Raw genomic sequence first — 19,346 nt, forward strand, 5'->3', positions numbered from 1 at the left:
ATTAACAGACCTAGTAAGTTTTCACGATGAGATTCCAAGGCCAAGCCGTTTTCCCCAAGCATCAGAGTAGCCCAAATCCATCTTAAGTTGTTCTTTCTCTTAGAAAAACTTAGCCCTGGCTGGTGTGGCTCAGTGGATTAGGCACAAGTTTGTGAACCGTAGGGTCACTGCCAGTTTAATTCCCAGTCAGGGCACATGACTGGGTTGCAGGCCAGGCCCCCTGTAGGGGGCATGCAAGAGTCAACCACACATTGATATTTCTCTCCCTCTCTTCTTCCATCCCCCTCTACCTAGAAATAAATAAATAAAATCTTTTTTTAAAAAAAAAAATTTATTTCCCTTACATTGATTGAATTAGAATGATACTAATTCTAGTCCTTGGTTTCTGTGGAACAATACTAAATTTAATTAGAGACATGTTTTATTTTTTAAATTAGATGATACAATAGTTCTATATTAGTTATCAAGGAGTTACACTAACTTTACAAACAGCAAAATAACATGAAATAACTTGACAATGTCAAGGACAGGAGCTGTGATCTAGCAAATCATTTAACCAACACTATTGAACATCACTATGTGCATATCACTGTGCTACAACCTGACAGAACAATGGCATAGTCCTTGTCCTCAGGGAATGTGTTCTCTACAGAATGATTCCCTAGAGAAACTTGAGGTTGTGACTCAAAAAAGCAATGTCATTTTTCATTGTCCGTTTTGAATATAGGCATAAAGCTGAGTATCATTCACAGTTCATTTATCTATTCATTCATACACTCAGTGATTGTTTGTTGAGTACCTACTCAGTTTAAGGCACAGTTTTAGGTGCTGGAAATATAGTAGTGCAACAGATGAGTTTCCTGCTCTCAAGGAACGTGAATTCTAGTGGAAGGAGAAAATCAATCAACAAATGAATAAACTGGAAGTTAGATGATGATAAAAACTCTTAAAAAAAGAATATAGCATGATAGGCTAGAGGGAGCCTGGGAGACTTCTGTATATTGGGTTCCCAGGGAACAATATCTCTGAGAGGTAACATTTAAACTGAGTCCTGAATGAAAGGAAAGAACCAATGAACAATCTACAGGAAGAGCGTAGGCAAAGGGAACGACAAAGGCCCTCACCTCGTGTATTCAAGGGATAGAAAGAACGCCAGCATAGCTGAAGAGCAGTGAAAGAGGAGGAAGGGGGCGTGCTGCAAAATTGAGGTCAAAGACCATGTTGGGCCATGCAAGTCTGTACTAAGGAGTTTCAACATGATTTTAAGAGGACACTGGAAGTTTTGAAGCAGGGAAATGACATTAACAGATTTACATTTTTAAAAGATTCTTCCAGAAGCTGCGTGAAGACTAGATTGTAGAAAGGCAAGAGTGGGAGTGGGGAGAGCAGGTATTGAACTTGTCCAGGTGAGACAATAACAGCTGGAATTCGAATAGAGAAGTGGAAGTGTCTGGAAGACAGAGTTATATGACATACTGAAATTTCTCTAATGCCTGTGCTGCAACTTTGAGAAGAAATACAGCCCTCTCTTCACTGTGGTAGTGAGGTGGATATCTGTCTGTAAACGGTTTTGCATTTAGTTCCTTAAAAGGGAAGTTATTACTCCAAGCTTGCACAGCTAGTAATGAGTAGAGTCAGGATTAAGTTCTATCTAATGGGTACAATATTTTTTTTCTGAGACATGAATCAGAGCAGTCACACAGAGAAAGATAAGTAAGCAAAGTTTGCTCACAAAATAATAGGATGCCACAAGAATCATGAACCCCAGAAGAAAATTCAGACCAAGCTAAAGCAAGCTAGCTTAAGGAAAAAAGAAAAAAGAAGAAGGAGGTTGTACTGTGTTCTTTTTTTAAAGCCTTTGGTTAATAGGTTTGTATTGTAATATTTATAGTCTGCATGTGGGTTTTAATTTTGCTTTGATGGCAATAGAATATTTCAGTGAATACATCATCTTGAAGCATTGTTTCAACATAGGTTTTTTCTTCCTCCCTCCCTCCCTCCCTCCCTCCCTTCCTCCCTTCCTTCCTTCCTTCCTTCCTTTCTTCTCTTCTCTCTCTGTCGTTATTGTTTTGTGAATGCAAGAAACAGACGTGACATAAATCCTCACAATCCTGCTTCATCTACAAAGACTCATGTGAATTCTTTTAAGCTACGATTAAAGATTTAGGCTCACACAACTGTCAGAAGTGGGTTAAGAGTATAATGTTAGGTTTACAATGAAACAGAGGTGGCTGTGTCAGGATCTGAAAGCTCACACTATGTTAGAACCATAGCAAGGAGACTGGAGAAGAAAAAAAGAAGTCCTTTCTTGAATTTTCCTTAAAGGGCAAGTTATAATCTGGGTATGCTGTTAATCTGGCAATTTATGCAGTAGGTGTGGTAACACCAAACTTGCTGGGTGGCAGACTTCTAAATTTATTTAATGGTAGCAATTTTCTCCAAGAATAGACTAAGGATTTGCCTGGATTTAGAAATAAATTTCTTAATGTTAGCTTTTGTTCCATAAAACACATCAGGGAATATTTTGAAAGTTTTTCCCCCTAGCATCTGTTACTAATTAAATTTTGCTGTAGATCAGTGTTAGGAAGTATGCGAATGTCTTTTGACTTCAGAGCTCTAGTCTCCTTCCCAAACTTGGTTCTTGGTTGGAAACATCAGGATCAGAACGCCAAGCACAGAGGACATACGTGAAAGGGATCCTGGAGGTGGGGGGCCATAGGAAGCTGGCGGCCCAGGTTGGGAAGAGAGGCTGGACCCAGGCTCTTCTAGATGCTGAGGGTCAGGCGCCACACCCCTGCTGCAGTTTGCTGCTGGCTGGATCTGACATCCAAGAGTTCCCTCTCCTCGGCATGGCTGTCTTAAGATTCAGACTCCTGGGTGCAAACCTGACTGCTTCAGCCGGTTCTTTTTCTTTCTTTGTTTGATTTGTGTTTGTTTTTATCCCCTGGCTGTATTAAGGGCTCGCTCGAAGGATCAAGCCCCTGCTGCTTCTTGTGTCTTAACTAAGAGGTAACAGTGGAAAGTAAGTGCTGGGATCTGTCTCCCACCCAGACTATGTAGAAAAAGTGTTTCGGGTTTGGGGTATTCATAATAAAAGGTGGGGGTTCGTTGTTACCATATAATTAATTTTTAGAAACATTATGACAAGCGGAGCATGCGTCACTTAAGGGGGAGTCCGAGTGTCAGTGAGACTGATAGAGAAGAAGCCGAAGAAACCCCACAAAACAAAAGCACACATTTATCGAATGCCTACCCTGGGCAAGTACTTGGAAATTACCATGTTAAGCCCTTCACATATATTATCTTATTAAATCTTTACAACTACTGATTATTTTGGTAATGTTTACCTCCATCTTTTCAGTTGCAAATACTAAGATTCAAACCACTAGACAACTTTCCTTAATCATAGCCCTAGAAATTGGAAAACGCTAGGCTTTTTTATTCTATCATGTTCTGTTTCATCTTGGTTGTCTCTTTTTTGTTAATCAAAACATTTTGAAATGACATCACTGAAAATGTGCAAAAAAGAAAAGTTTGGTTGAGGGTGGCCCATAACTACAGAAACTGCCTGGGCCCCGCAGTTGCAGGGACCGAATGCTTCCCGCAGAGCCGCGGTGGATTCATGCTTGACTGGCCCTCTTAGGGGCTTGGGTTTCTGTGGAAAATCTTATGAAAATCTAGGTACAGGTTGACGAGAATTTTTGCGTGTCTTACAAAAACCTGTTAATGGATTCTGTTCACTGTGACACCTACAACTGAGTGTTTTCTGTAAAGCCGTGGCACCAGTTTCATCCACTTTTGTCTGTCTGTTCAGGCTTAGAGCATTCACATGTAGTGGTAAAGTTTTACTAGGCAAACATTTTTCAGCTAGTACAATTCACAAATATTATTCTTTTTAACCAAACTATTTATAAAACAAATAAAACTGCTTATTGAGCTCCCTTTACTTAGGGAGAAAGTGTTTGACTACAGTCAAAATTAGAAAATGTGTTTTGACAGTTTTAAAACTTCCAGAATGATACAGTGCATTCTTGCAAAGCTGTTTTCATCTTTCTTTCTTAAAATTAGAAGAGAAAGAGCCTTAGCAAACTTCAGTGTGTTCGCAGTGGCTCTCTAATGTGGAATTCGGGCATGTTAGTCTCTAGTACCCTCTCATCCAGGTTAAAAGAGTTAGATTCCTTAACTTAATCATTAAAATCTTGGATTTGTCCACACTTACCATTCATATTCCATTTCTCCCCTGGCATCCTTACCGTTAGTCATATATATCTATTTGCACTCCCTAGAATGATTCACAGTCTTACTCTTAGAAGTATGAAGGCTTAGACTTTCAAAACTCTTCAGAAGTGTCTGCAACCTTGGGGGGCAGTGCTTCCCTGCTCCTGGAGACTGACGGAATGCCCCTCCTCTATAGTCCATAGTGCTGGTGCATACCTTTTGCACTTAATTATGTACAATTATATTTACAACTGTCATAATATTTATAATGGCAATGAGGATTATTGTCAACAGTAGGCAAATGCTTACTTTACTATAGGCACTGAGTAAACCATTTCACAGACATAATCACATCTCATTCTATCAATAGCACTATGAGGGGATATTGTTATCTCCTTCTACAGATGAAGAAATTGACATGTTAAGTAACTTTTCCAAGGTCACAAAGTCAACAAAAGGCAGAGTTGACTTTCACATCCAAATTTGTCTGATTTTATAGCCTGATTTTATAGCAGTAAACCACTAAACTAAACCTCCCCCATTTATTTGTCTAATTCACTGTAAACTGCTTAAAAGCAGAGACTTTGCCATATTTGTCAATAAATCTCCCTGGAACATAGCACTCACTCAATAAAGGAATATGGAATGAATGAAGAAAGGAAGCTGCCATAAAGTGGGAAGGACACTAGATTCAGAATCAGAAAATCGGGGTATAAATCTTGTCCTTAAGAGTTTTTCATACATTAGATATTTGCCAAAGAACATCTGCAGGTATGCAGACCCCATGGACACATGCAGCAATGTGGTGAACGCCAGAGAGGGCAGGCAGTGGGCTGGGTGGAGGCAGTGGGATGGGGGGTGTCTGTAATAGTGTCAACCCAAAAAATTTTAAAATACTTGTATTTATATTAAATGGTTTTTAGTCTTCACATATATCTTCAAGGAGATTATATTTATCTTTTTTAAATGTTTTTTATTTTTTTACTTACTAGGTAAGCAACTTGCTTTAAGGCCCACAGTTGGAGGTACTGAGAAAATTGAACCCAAGTGTTTTTTATCCCCAAAAGCACAATTTTCCTTGTACCTAATGACTCGTTGGTCCTATTTATACAGTAAAAGTTGTGAGAATTTTTAGAAACGTATTCTTTGCTTTGTTTTTTATTTTTATTGTTTCCATGTTGTTGATGGTAATAAAAATGCTTAGAAAGATTAAAAACTACCTTTCAGATAGACAAGGATGAGAGACACACTATTCTTTTTGCAATGAAGCAAAGTTAATTAGAAGCAGTGGAAGAAACCACTAGACAACAAACAGCCTCTCCAATGCCTGGTGTCCAAAGAAGGAAAAAACAAAAACAATATTTGGGAAGGTGCCCTAGGGATAACAATTAAAGAGTGAGGAGTTTCAGCAACAACAGGAAACAGTACAAATAGCAAACAAAGGGGAAAACAGTGCCTCAAGATATGCATGGTTTCACCATGTTTATGTTGCTTGCAGTCATTATTAGAGATGTCATAATACAGAGGCTTCAGAATAAAAAAAACATGAAGTGCAAATCAAGAGTTCGAGCGGCCTTCACCACTGGCTAATCCAGAAGCTCAGTGTGGGCGTCAAGGACCATGGCTCATTCCATCTTGTGCAGTCTGTGGTGTTGGCCTCATCCTCTCTATGGCTTATTCCCTTCAGCTGGTAGGATGGTTGCTGATACGTGCTTCTAGTTCACCTCTAGCAGGAGAGAGGTGTGTTTTTCTATGGCTCTCTCTTGAAAATAAACTTTTTTCCCAGACGACCCTGGAGAATGTCCTCTTGGAGCTCATTGCCTAGTATGGGTTCCCAACATCAAATCTGATCTAGGCACATTCTGGTAGCCAGGGAAGGGGTCTACCCTGAAGCACTTGGGTTCCAATGAATAGAAGTGTGCTGATGGGAAGGGGAGATGGGAGAGTGGGTGCTGAGTAGGCAACCGACTGCACTGGTAATACCTATGCAGTTTAATTGAGAGAATATATATATGGAAGGATCTCTAAAAGTATAAAGCAGTGAATCTCCACTGTCCGATATGGTAACACTAGTCACATGTGGTTATCGCACACTTAACATGTAGTTACTTCAAACTGAGATATAGGGTAAGTATAAAATACACACCAGGTTTTGAAGATTAAGTGCACAAATAATGTAAAATACTCATGAATAATTTTTATATTGATTACATGTTGAACTGCTATTTCATATATTAGGTAAATTAAAACATTATTAAAATCAAGTTGACATGTTTTTATTCACTGTTACAAAATAATGTAGTTACTGTAAAGCTTAAAATTATATATGTGGCTCACATCTGTGGTTTGAATTACATTGCTTTTGGATACCGCTTCATTAGACCAATGACTTTCTGATTATTTTAGGTGAAAAAACTATTTCAACAAATATTTTTAGAGCAACAGATAAAAGCAGAGCTGCTCTGATTCAATGGGGTGGGGAGCTGGGTATTTCCACATCTAATAACATCTATTCACCAATTCCTGCAAATCATTCTTGAAAATAGCTACATAAAATATAAATTTTCAAATGAAATCTCCAAAAATCATTTTCCTAAGATAATAAGAATACCTTTTTGCCCTGGCTGGCGTAGCTCAGTGGATTGAGCACAGGCCTGCGAACCAGAGGATCGCGGTTCGATTCCCAGTCAGGGCACATGCCTGGGTTGCAGGCCAGTTCCCTACAGGCCAGCTCCCAGCAGGGAACGCACAAAAGGCAACCATACATTGATGTTTCTCTCCCTCTCTCCTTCCCCTCTAAAGATAAATAAATAAATAAAATCTTTAAAAAAAAGAATACCTTTTTAATTACTTTATTATTTTCTCTATGAAGTCAAGTAGCAGAAATAATACAGGTGGTAAGGGATAAATACCATATAATCTCACCTTTAACTGGTACATAATCAACAAAAGAAAAAAGCAAGCAAAATATAACCAGAGACATTGAAATTAAGAACAATCTAACAATAGCCAGAGGGGAAGGGGGAGGGCTTAATGGGGGGAAGGTTTTCAGAAACTACTATAAAGGACACATGGACAAAACCAAGGCAGCCGTGGAAGCAAGGAAGGGAGGTGGGTTTGGAGGGAATGGCAGGGAGTGGTGGGGGGAAAATGCAGACAACTATAATCAAACAACAATAAAATAATTTTTAAAAGAAGATTAAGGGATTCTTCCTTGTTAAAAGAAACTTATGAGACATAAAAATTAAATGTGATATATGATCCTAGTATGAAGGCTGAACCTGGAAAAAAAAACCATAAGGAACATTATCGAAACAAGTGGCAAAATTTTAATATGGACTATGAATTAAATAATAGTGTTGTATCTATGTTAAGTTTCCTAATTTTGAGCATTTTACTATGAATATATAAGGAAAGCTCTTAGGAAATATAAAATGAAACTTTTCGGATAAAGATAAAAATAAAAACCTTCCTGAACTCACACATGAGGAAGGTGCTAATGGATTCAGGTGTTGGGATCTGTTTATCTTCGCAGCAGAGCCTGTAATCCTGGTGGGAACAGAGCCCTGAGTCATGAGAAACACAGGCTGCTTCTTCACGTTTGCTTTCTTCTGGCTCCTGTTGCATACTGTGTTGTTGGACCAAATGGTAAGAACCAAAATAAGTCAACAGATGAGACAAAATAAGCCTAAGGAGGCAGGGGAGGGGGGCGGGTAGCTTAGAAGATAAATAGGTTATAAGTTTCCATTTTCCTGCCNTAAAAAAAAAAAAAAACCCTGCCTTCCTGAACTCACACATGAGGAAGGTGTTAATGGATTCAGGTGTTGGGATCTGTTTATCTTCGCAGCAGAGCCTGTAATCCTGGTAGGAACAGAGCCCTGAGTCATGAGGAACACAGGCTGCTCCTTCATGTTTGCTTTCTTCTGGCTCCTGTTGCATACTGTGTTGTTGGACCAAATGGTAGGAACCAAAATAAGTCAACAGATGAGACAAAATAAGCCTAAGGAGGCCGGGGGGGGGGGCGGGTAGCTTAGAAGATGAATAGGTTATAAGTTTCCATTTTCCTGCCTAACACATAATGTGGATTTAATCTTCTTCAGACTTTCCTTAAGCCTGGTACAAATTGTAAGCACTCATCATAATTTAAGTGATTTTATAAATTCTAATTCCCTGAAAAAGAAAAGCAGGATCTTTTCAGAAGAGCATTTTGGAAACAAAGTTTATCATTTGTGATGTAAATATCTCATGGCACTTGGTTTTCACCTGCCGTCTGTCTATACAGTGCATGAAAGGGAAGAGGGGCTGTGAAGATGGGTTACATAAACCTTTAATGGGTGATGGGGCCAAAAGGGACCTGTGTGCCTACAGACACAGCGCGTTACCATTCTGTGGTGTCATAGTCACGTTCTTCTCAATTAGAATTCATATATGTAGGAAGTGACAGTTCTTTCTTTTACTATCCTTAAAATCTGAGGAAGGAGAAGGAGGAGAAAAAAGAAAAAGAGGGGTAAGAAAGAGGAGGCCATTAATACTTACATAGTACTTGCTACCCGGTATACACAAAAGGAGAGAGAGCTACCAGAAATGTTTGGTTGCAGCTATCTCCCGTCACACAAGCAGTGAAAAGGCGTTTCCAACCCAGTTCGAGGAGTTCTCTTTAGAAAGGCTGAGGCATTGGAGGCTGAGCTTCCCGTCATCACCCGGAAATCACAGGATATTCTCAATGTCAAAAGAAAAACTGATGCCATTCTGTGATACCTTAACTTCCTCCAGTCGTTGGTCTGGCAGCACACGGCTACTTAGCCCCTGTGTACAGTCAACAGAACAAGTGTTAACTATAAATGAAGCCGAGGATTTTCATGTGGGTGTGTCATGGGTTGGGGAAAAGAAATTTAATGAATGTTAACAAGTTCCTATGCTCATACTGACTAGAAACTTAACACTGGCAGGGAATATTGCAAGTAAGTTAAATGGTGACTGATACCTCATCTGTTACGAGGAGCTGTGGCGTAGGAAGTTGAACTGATTGGTCTGGAGCTCAGAGTAGAGCACAGAGCTCAGAGGGATAACCTATAGCATATAGATGGGATTTGAAGTCATTGGAGTAGCAGAGGTCACCCAATGAGTTTATGCAAGGAATTACAATGTGCTGTCTGAGTTACCACTTTCTCTCCTGGGGGTTGTCATGATTCTAAAGCCAAATGTGTATAAGCTGTTGTGACATGCAACTTGTACCTTGGTGGGCTGGCTCTAGGTGGATGAGGCCCTCAGTTGTCACTGGTTGTGGCTGGTGGACAGCCACCAGTTGCTACTCTTGTCTCCAGGTCTCCCAGACATATCTCTTCTCATTCTGCTCATAGCTATTTGGGTAAAGGTCTGCCCTACAGAGCCAGGTTTGGGGGGGTTGTGGATTGTCCGGGTCCCTTTGCTCTTCCTTGTTTTTGACCATGCGGGAGTCCAGCTCTGACCACTCTTCCCTGCCCTTGGACTAGATGAGTGAGTGGTCTGAGGCAAGTTGTTCTCTGAGCCTTGATGTTCTCTTTTGTAAATCGAGGGACTCCTCCTTCCATTTCTATTACTCTGTGAAATGAAGTAAAAAAATTCTCACTATGACTTGATAATAGATTGGTATTGGAGGAAGGAATTGATTGTATTGTATGAAATAAGGTTTGTGGATTTTAAGTTAATGTGTGGATTCCAAATATAAAGGCTCATTTGTTCTTTAAAAAAAAAAGAGGTAGCTACCTAAAGTAGGACTCAAAGAGACTAACATTTTCCGAATGGAGAAACAGGAGACCTAAAAAGAGACTGCAAAGGAGTATCTGAAGAGGTAGCAAAGAAATTAGTAAGAAAACCAGAACAAATGCCAACCTGAACGTTAGGGAGGAGAATGTTTCCATATAGGGCTGCAGTCAGCCAGCTCTGATGTTACAAAAAGTCAAGTTAAGTAAGTGTCCAGTGGAATGTGAAATCGGTTGGTAGCCCATTCTGAGGATTTGTGGCCTTGGAGGCAAGGCCATAGGAGGCTTAGGAATAAATTTGAAGTTAAGGAAAGTAGGCAAATCTTATGAGAAGTCAGCAGTAACTTCTGGAGCGGTATATGTTGGGAAGTATGAAATCTGCAAAACAGTTTATTTCCTCAAGGGAGAATAAATTTAGATATGCTAAAATGATAATGGGAAAAGCCAAAAAGTTTAAGGTAGAAGAGGAGGGAGACAATGGAGAAAATAATGCCTCTGCAGTTCGTGCTGGACGAGTTAGTTTCAGACAGACAGGGCGCCCCTGCCACTTGACCAAGAGGAGGGGAGGAGTGGAGAGCTGCAGGAGCTGAGCCTGGTGGGGAGTGGGAGGCCATCTGAACAAGGTGCTTCCCCTGCAACGTGAGTTAGGAGAGTGGGGAATATGTGAAATCGACTTCGATATTTTTGCCACAAACTTTTTGACCACAAGACTAATGGGCTGTAGGGCGATTTTGCCACAACAGATAACATAACTGGTTGACAGTTTGGTTTTCATTGGGCAGATTCAGTGCATTCATGCGACTTGTCAGTTGGTTTCATTTCTCTCTGGGTGGAGTTCTGGGAGTACTCCCTCTTTAATATTGTATAAACCTTAGCCCTCGTGACGGTTTATACAGGGATGAGTAAAAGTGGTGATCTTAAGATAATGAGGGTTTAATGCCAGATTGCAGTTATCTGTAAAGCCAGGTTGCTCACTAAACTGGAAAATGCAGCATACCAGCTTGCACGTTCTCCAGTGAGCACAGTCATCCCTCCCACTCACCACAACAAGATTACCAAGCTACGGCATGTATGACAGAGATGGTTACTCATGGACAACAGTCTTGGAGAGCATTAATGATTGATTCTGTAGGTGCAAGTTGATGCGTCTCTTAAAGAGGGAAGAAATTGTAGCAGAAAAGAAAAAATTGTGATGCCAAAGAGGGAGAGGAATTGACAAGCAAAAAAATTTAAAAATGTATAATACTATAAAGGAAAGACTTTGAAGACAGTGTGTTTTCATCTTTCTCATGAGTCTTTTGAATTTTGTTAATTTTTCATGTTTCATTGTGTCCTTTGTAATGTTCCTCCTTTTTAAATTTTTTTTTCTTGTGAAATAGTCTTACAGCCAATTAGTTGTACAGTGAAAATGCTAGCAATAAAGATATTTATGATAAAAAATGGGAAAAATAGAACTATATGAAATAGCTGCTGTGGTAGAGAGAGAGCTATCTTACTAGGGAATGACACCATTAGGGACCTCGAATTCAAAGAGATCCCAGTCGGCCCACATTCAGCCAGTGTCCAGGCCAAGTACAAGATGCATCCATTCGAATCCCCTTATCTGGGGAAGTCGCCCCACAACAGAGATCCAAAAGAGAGCATCATTTTGACATGAGAAGAAGTTAAATAAGAATGTATTGCGTCAGGCAGAGCCCGTCATCAGCCTGCTCGTATGCTGGCTGTGTGGCCCAGAGTGGAGTTCTGCATGTCATGGCTGTGGCTGTCCAGGAATCACGGAGGCCGGTCATTTATGGCTGCACATTCCTTTTACTATGTCACAGCTAATTTGTCAATTAAATTAAAAGTTTCGATCCCTTATAGAGTGTCTGGCTGTCGGTCCATTAGCTGTTAACTCTTGCACACATCAATTACCTGAAAATTCAAGCTAAAATGACCGTATGATGGCTTTAGGGTGGACTGTGATGCTAACATTTTCCCAATAAATTATTTAATAGGTTATTGTTTATATCTAGGCTCCCAACTACTCTAAATTTAGTGCATCTTTTCTAAATGTGAAAATAGTATCTTTATTGTGGAGAATTTGGAAAACAAAGAAATATGCGGAGAAGAAAATGGAGATCATTCTAATTCCCACCCAGAAATAACTACTTCTAATATTTTCTACATATATGCACAGAATTGTTTTTAACTGGATGATACTATGTAATAAATATTTGTTTTCACTTTTCACATCCTAAACATCTTTTCATGTTATTAAATACTTTTCAGGAACATGATTTTTAATAGCATCATTGGAAGACATATATAGTACACATATCACATGTTATGAAAATCGATGGATATTCCATAATTTAGACAGCACTCTTTTTTTGGTCATTTAAGTTTTTCTAATTCTCTTTTTTATTGAGGCAAATATTCCTTGAACACATTAGTTTACACCTCTGATTCCTTTCTTAACCATTTAATTATTCTTAATTGTCACTAACACTGTGGTTCTCTGAGTGGGTATTTGGGGTTTAAATGAAACTGTATTTTGGCAGGAAAAAAAAGCTGTTTTAATGATAAACATTTTCAAGAATTACTGTTCTTTAAACCTTAACAGAGACACATTCTCTAGACTTTCTCTTGACACCTGAGATATAAAGGTTTGACATATAGTAAACATACCTCTTCTGACATGTGTATCACAAAGCTAATCCTTCATCTATACTTCAAGGTATTGAATAATTTATAGAGTAGATTTTGCCTTCCCCCTTGCAGCCAGAATTTGAATACCTACTTAGCTACTGACATATTTTGGCCATTCTAATAGGAAAGTGAGTATTTATCTAGTCATATATGTACCGAGCTATATGGAGCCAAATCACACAGAATTTATCATTCATACTAATTAAAGGAAAGAGTAATTCTTACACACTAAATAATGTGATGGCAGGGTTTTTTCTTGAAGCAACTCTGCTAGGTAGAAATCTGAGGAAAGTGGATGTATGGACGACACATTCATTTCCTTGCACTCTTCCCCTTCGAACCCACGGCTGTGTCTCTGAATACCAGAACATTCTGTCCTGGAATCGTTTGCAACAGTGCCATAGCCTGGGGCCTGGGAAGAGCTATGCTCTGTAAACTGAAGGTGTTGGTTATTCTGAATTCATTCATACTTTTGCAACTGCACTACTAGATGGAGAAGATACTTGGTAATCATTATTAATCATATTTTAGGGAAGGGAGTAGTTTAGATATAAAATTAGATAACTGATCCCCAAACTATTGATGGAAGCAGAGTTCAGTCAGATTTATGGTAGGTCTTTGACTCCTGGCCAGTGTGTTTGCCAGCCTGTTGCTTCTACAACAGTGTCCCCCTAAAGCTTTATGAATCTAGTACCTTGTCCTCTTTCACTGTTCACTTTCTAACTTCATAATTTTTATCTCTACTCTCTTTACCAAAACACATCCTTGAGGTTTTCCTGAAGAGGAATTTTTGTCTTTCATTCCACATCATTAACATTTCAGTTTCTTTTATTTTTTAAACATTTCATTTATTTATCTCTAGAGAGATGGGAAGAAAGGGAGAAAAAGAGGGAGAGAAACATTGATGTGTGGGAGACATGTTCTCTCACATGTCCCCTCTCTGAGACCTGGCCTGCAACCTGGCCTGCAGCCCAGGAATATGTCCTGACCAGGCTCTGTGGAACAACACTCAACCAACTGACAGTTAAGTAGTTTCAGGGGTCCAGACGGATTTCAGTGTATTGCAGTATAGGACATTTGTCAAACTAGAGAGGAATTTCCAGTAAAGCAGGTTATTTTACGAGGCCTAACAACAGAATATTATGAAAAAAAAAACATAGATCAAAATTGGCTGTGGAGGAAAGTTCTCTTACACACTTATATTCGAAATAAACTAGAGACTTCTGGCCAAGATGGAGGCGTAGGTAGATACACTTTGCCTCCTCACACAACCAAAAGAAGGACGACAACAACAAATTTAAAAGCAAAAGAACTTATATGTATGACCCATGGGCGTTAACTAAGGTGGGGGAAATGCTGGTGGGAGGTGGGGTACAGGGCAGAGGGGAATAAAGGGGAGAAAGAAGTGGGACAACTGTAAAAGCATAATCAATAAAATATATTTTTAAAAAAGAAATAAACTAGAAACACAAAAATGCCATACAATGGAGCCTAAGGGCAAGTAACCAATTTTATTTCTTTCCCCACGAATTAAGGTTTCTGTGTTCACTCATTTATCATCTTCAATACATATTCATAGCCTATAACCCTTGGTACTTTCAAACCAAGGCACGAAGTACTGAAGATTTTTTGAGTGTATAGTTGTCAAATTTTTTGGACCATAAGATGCATCTAAGTTTTAGAGGAGGAAAATAAGAAAAAAATTTGAAGCCAAAAGTGTGGTAAAGTATTTAATAGAATAAATAACATAATATTTCACTGATGTAAATGTAAACAGAACTCAAGAGCAGCATTAACAACCATTATTCCTCCTAAATTTGTGGGGGGGGTGCATCTTATAGTCTGAAAATATAGTAAACCCTGCTGCAATAAAATAAAGTCCAAATGCAGAATACTAAAAACAGTTTCCTTTGGTTTGTGCTTTGCACATTTAAAAGATCATTATCACTTGGGAAGGAAAAAATCATTTTTTTTTCAGTTAGAATGAAGCAAGGTAATTGCCCTTGACACTAGCCAGGAATAGAGAATTTAGAAGTCATTGACAGAGTTGCGTTCCTGGTTATCACAGGTACAAGGAGTTCTCTGTTCCTGCTGATAACTAGGGAGAGGCGAGAGGCCTGAGTGAGTCACAAGGCTCCTGGGGAAGATGCTGGCAGAAGAGCAGCCGCTCTGATCAGCCAGAATTGGTCCTCAAAGCTCCTTTGACAACTAGCTTATTGTGTGAGGCTGATTGGAAAGAGCAGTGGGGCAGAGTATACATGCATTTGCCTAAAAAAAAAAAAAGAGCTCCTGTGCTGTCAAGTGTCCTGTTATTTGGTTGTTTGCCGTGTCTCTAAAAGGAGTAGAATTGGACTTACAGGAATAGTTAATTGTACCAGAAATCAACATATTCATGCCAAAGGCTTGATCCCAAAGTCTGACCATCTAAAAAATATTTGCAAAAATCATAATCACTTTTTAGCTCCTTAAATATAGGAGCTAAATATCTCAACAGATAGATGCTAACTTGCATTTATGTTCAAACGTAGATGACAAATTTGGGGCCCTACTTCCATCCCTTCTGCCATTTGGAAATGGCAGTATCGTGCTCACTGCCTCTAATTCAAATTATCTTCTTATTGCACATCTCACAGCTTCTGGGAAAAGCTGGAGTGTCCCTCCCCATGTGCCAGTTGTTGCTTGCAGAGCTTGATTTTATAATGTCACAATCACGGCATTGTCAATAGTGAGTTACTGGAAACTACAGTCAAATTACCCATGTAAGGCATATGAAACCTATATTAGCCTAATAAAAATAAGTTAGTATTATTAACCTCATAAAAAATTTTTAATAATCAAAGGGAACTGTGTAAAATGACTTAAAACCCATTTTAGTACGTGGTTTTGTAAGTTTTCCTGATTATAAAAAGTTGAAGAAATTTAATACTTTATTATATAAGAGAAAATGAAAATGTAATTTAAGTGAGTTTTCAGATCATTCTAGACCAGGCTCAGAACACTTCTGGAAGATGGTTAAGTGGTCAAATCTATTTCATTATTGGATGAAAATAGGGGCTGTAAGAGCTAGATAAACCTTTCCAACTGTTTATAAAAAGAAGAAAAAAAGAATTACTAGTTACATATTTTTTAAAGACAACTAAGTTGAAAATATAGATTTCTACCTTTTAGTCAAATATACTGAAATCTAACTGATGTCACTAAATAATAAGAGTTCAGTTTACATGTTGCAAATTTAGAAATTGAGATATGTGGATAGTTTTAGAATGAAGTTTACTTTTACTTTATTTATGATAAAGTTTTCTAAGAAAGTGAACAAAATGAACAGGCTAGGATGTTTCATCCTACCAAGAGGGAATTAATCATTTTCAAGCTCATTCCGCCCCACCCCCTCTCAACATTTGTTGAGTGCTCACTCTGTGGGCATGTTCATTTTCTACTGTAGCTCTCTCACAAATCACTGTAAACTTGGTGGCTTAAAACAACACAAAGTTCTCTTAAAGTTGTACTGATGAGAAGTCTGACACACTAGGCTAATACCAAATGTCCATGGGGCTGCATTTCTTTTCTGGAAGCTCTGAAGGAGTATCGGAGATTGGCTTTTTTTTTTTTTTTTTTTTTTGCCTTTTTCCATTTCTAGAGGCCATACATCTACATCCCTTAACTCATGGCTTCCTTCCTTCATTGAAAACCAGCACCATTGTATCTCTTTGACCACTTATTGTAGTCACATCTCCCTCAGACCACAGCTGGAAAAGATTCTCAGATGTTAAGGACCCATGTGATACATTGAGTCTACCTGGACAGTCCAGGACAATCTCCCCATCTCAAGGTCCTTAACATTAATCACATCTGCTACATCCTTTTTGCCATGTGTGATAATCTGTTCACAGGTTCCAGGGACTAGGACCTGGGTCTTCCCGAGGGGGCCATCTGCGTGCCACGGTAGGGGGCATGTTCGGTTCACAGGACTCTGAACCAGCATCAAAAGATACTAGTGTAGAAATATGATTTTAAATAAATTTGGTGTATAATAAGCATAATAGATTTGTATTTATTAAGGAAGAGCATAATAATCAACTTCCTTTAAATAAAAGCCTTCCCTAAAATGTTTGAAATGCTTTTATGTATGTACAATTTAAAAAACAATTTAATATTGTTTACTAGTAAATTATTAATAGTAATTCTATCGCCTTCCACAAGTTTACGTGTTTTACATAATTTAATTATAATAAACAGTATAGCCGTGTATACATAATACTGTTTTATAATCTGTTGTCTTCACTTAGTTCTTAAACATACTATTCTGTGAACTGGATGCTCCCTTCCACCCCTTGAACCAGGAGAAAAACAAACGGAAAACAGGGCACAGGCAGCACAGAGGTTCTTTCTGCAGCCGATGCACCCGTCCTGGGCTCAGTTGTGCCTCGTGACCAGCCTCACAACAAGCCAGACAGGGGAGCATTGAGACCCATGTGAAATAAAATATCTGTATTTTATTAAGCTTTAATCCTGATGTTAGAGAGTCATGTGTTTACAGTTTCTTGCTAGTATGGATAATGCTTCACTGAACATTCAGTTATTTGTACAGCTGTTTTCTGCTTTTATTGAATAAATCCCTTGGGAAAAAATCCTTTGAAAGAAATTATGGACTCACAATACATGGCTGTCTACTGCTTGCCTACCCATTCCTTTCTTCTTATTTATTTATAGAACCATAGTTTTGTTCAGGCATTAGGTGGTACTTTGGTCAAGGACCACGGGTTAAGCCCCAGGATATGAAATTGTCTATAAGCCCAACCTGAAAATTTCTATCTCCTTTGCCAGTGACTGGCTTAAGAATGACCTGTGACTCAACTCTGTCCAAGGAGACCAAGTTGAAGTTTCTTTAGCTGGTGAGGATTTGATCAGGGCTCGGTTAAGGCTGCTGCATCTGTGATGTGCCAACACTTCTATGCACCACCTGGGCTTCTGTTTTTAGTGTAAAGCAGAGGAGAGGAGAAGCTGACCTTGGAAGAGCTTGGAATAAGGGTAAAAGGCAATGCAGAGGACGAAACAGAAGCGTCCAGGATGACTCTGACACACAGGGCCCTGGTGCCTGTGTAGGAATGAAAGTGCCGTTGTTGGGACTGTGGGGTTGTGGCTCATGTGAATCACGTGCTCAGGGTTATTGACTTCAATTCAGAATATGAGACCTGAGGACAGAACACCTCAGTAAGTGTGGGCCTCCAGAGAGACAGTGGTTTCCACAGAAATGAACTGTGAGCAAAAAATACAAGTCCTACATGTAACTTACAATTTTCCAGTAGCAACATTTTTTAAAAAGTAAAGAGAAACCAGTGGTGTTGATTTTAATAATGTATTTTACTTAACACAACATGTCAAAAATATCATTTCATTATATAATCATTACATATTCGAACATTTCAATTTGCTCCGTTCACATTTCAATTACTTAATAGCTGGGTACCTAGGAAGACAAATTAGAAACCGGTTATAATGTCAGCACCTTTCTTTGCTTTGGGATGTGACCCTATGTTTCAGTTGTTCTTGCTTTTTATTTTTTTGCTATTATGAACAATGCCCCGATGAACCGTCCTATGCACAACTCCTGCAGCAGAATTCCGGTTGTATATCCCCAAGGGAAGGATAGCCTGGAGGAAGCTGATGAGAGTGGCCGGTTGTTTTCCAAGGCAGCGGCTCCGGTTCACACTCTCACTGGCAGTGTGTAAGAGTCCTCATTGTTCCACATTCTCGCTGACATTTAGAGAGGTCACATTTCTTCATTTTTGCCTAATTACTGGGTGTAAAATGGTTTGTTATTTTTGTCACAATTTGCGTGTATCTAATAATTAATGAGTTCAAATACTTTTTTCAGATGCATATGAACCTTCAATATTTCTCTTCTGTGCAAATCACAAATATTGATTCATTCAAATGTAAATGTGTATATTACACATTATATGTCATACATTAATATATTCACATATGTATTATATAATATATTCATTTACAAATATTTATTGGGCACCATCTGCTACACATTGGTCTAGGTAGTGTAAATATACTTGTGTGGGAAAAAAATAGTCCCAAGCCTTGCCCTCATGGAATTTACATTCTATGTGAGCAGGTGGTAAGGAGGGAGAGACAAAGGAAAGTAAAATACCGTGTGCCGTGTGACGCTAGTAAACCCTGGTTTGAGTCTGGCTCGGCTGTTTTACATCATTAAACCTCGGTTTCTGTAGTTGTGAAAGAGAAGGCAATCATATCTGTCTTATATTGTTTATTAAATGCATATGAAGAACTTGACACAGTGCCTGGAAAATGATGAGGACTCAGAAAATGTTATTATTATTACTTTCCCCTTTCTTGCTTCTACTTTTTCTTCAGTGATGTTTGTTTTCAGTTAAACTACTGAAGTTCAAGGCTGAATGAGTTTTGGTTTTGTTGAAGTGTTGGCTCTCATTTGGGTATCAGTCTGCTGGTGTTTTCTGCAACAAGACAGATGATTTTGGCTAATTTTGAGATGTGTTATTTTGAAACTTCTTAAATCCCAAGGATCAAGAGCCTGAGAACATACACTTTAAAAAAAAAAAAGCTGTGTTGTGTCAAATAGCCAAAAATGTGGGAACATCCATAGGAATGTCTTGTGTAATCATAGCTATGTTCCGTGAATATAAATGTTGCTTGATCATTTCA

At 38.8% G+C, this 19,346-nt stretch overlaps 1 protein-coding gene across 2 annotated transcripts in view; it reads left to right on the forward strand.

The window, feature by feature from the left end:
* PTGER3 (prostaglandin E receptor 3) overlaps positions 1-19,346 on the forward strand; it is an 83,739-nt gene that overhangs the window by 15,183 nt on the left and 49,210 nt on the right. The gene's annotated exons all lie outside the window — the stretch shown is intronic.

Source organism: Sturnira hondurensis, unplaced genomic scaffold (assembly GCF_014824575.4).
Source record: "Sturnira hondurensis isolate 20B ecotype Veracruz unplaced genomic scaffold, ASM1482457v3 Scaffold0000648, whole genome shotgun sequence".
In the NCBI taxonomy this organism is placed as follows: domain Eukaryota; kingdom Metazoa; phylum Chordata; class Mammalia; order Chiroptera; family Phyllostomidae; genus Sturnira; species Sturnira hondurensis.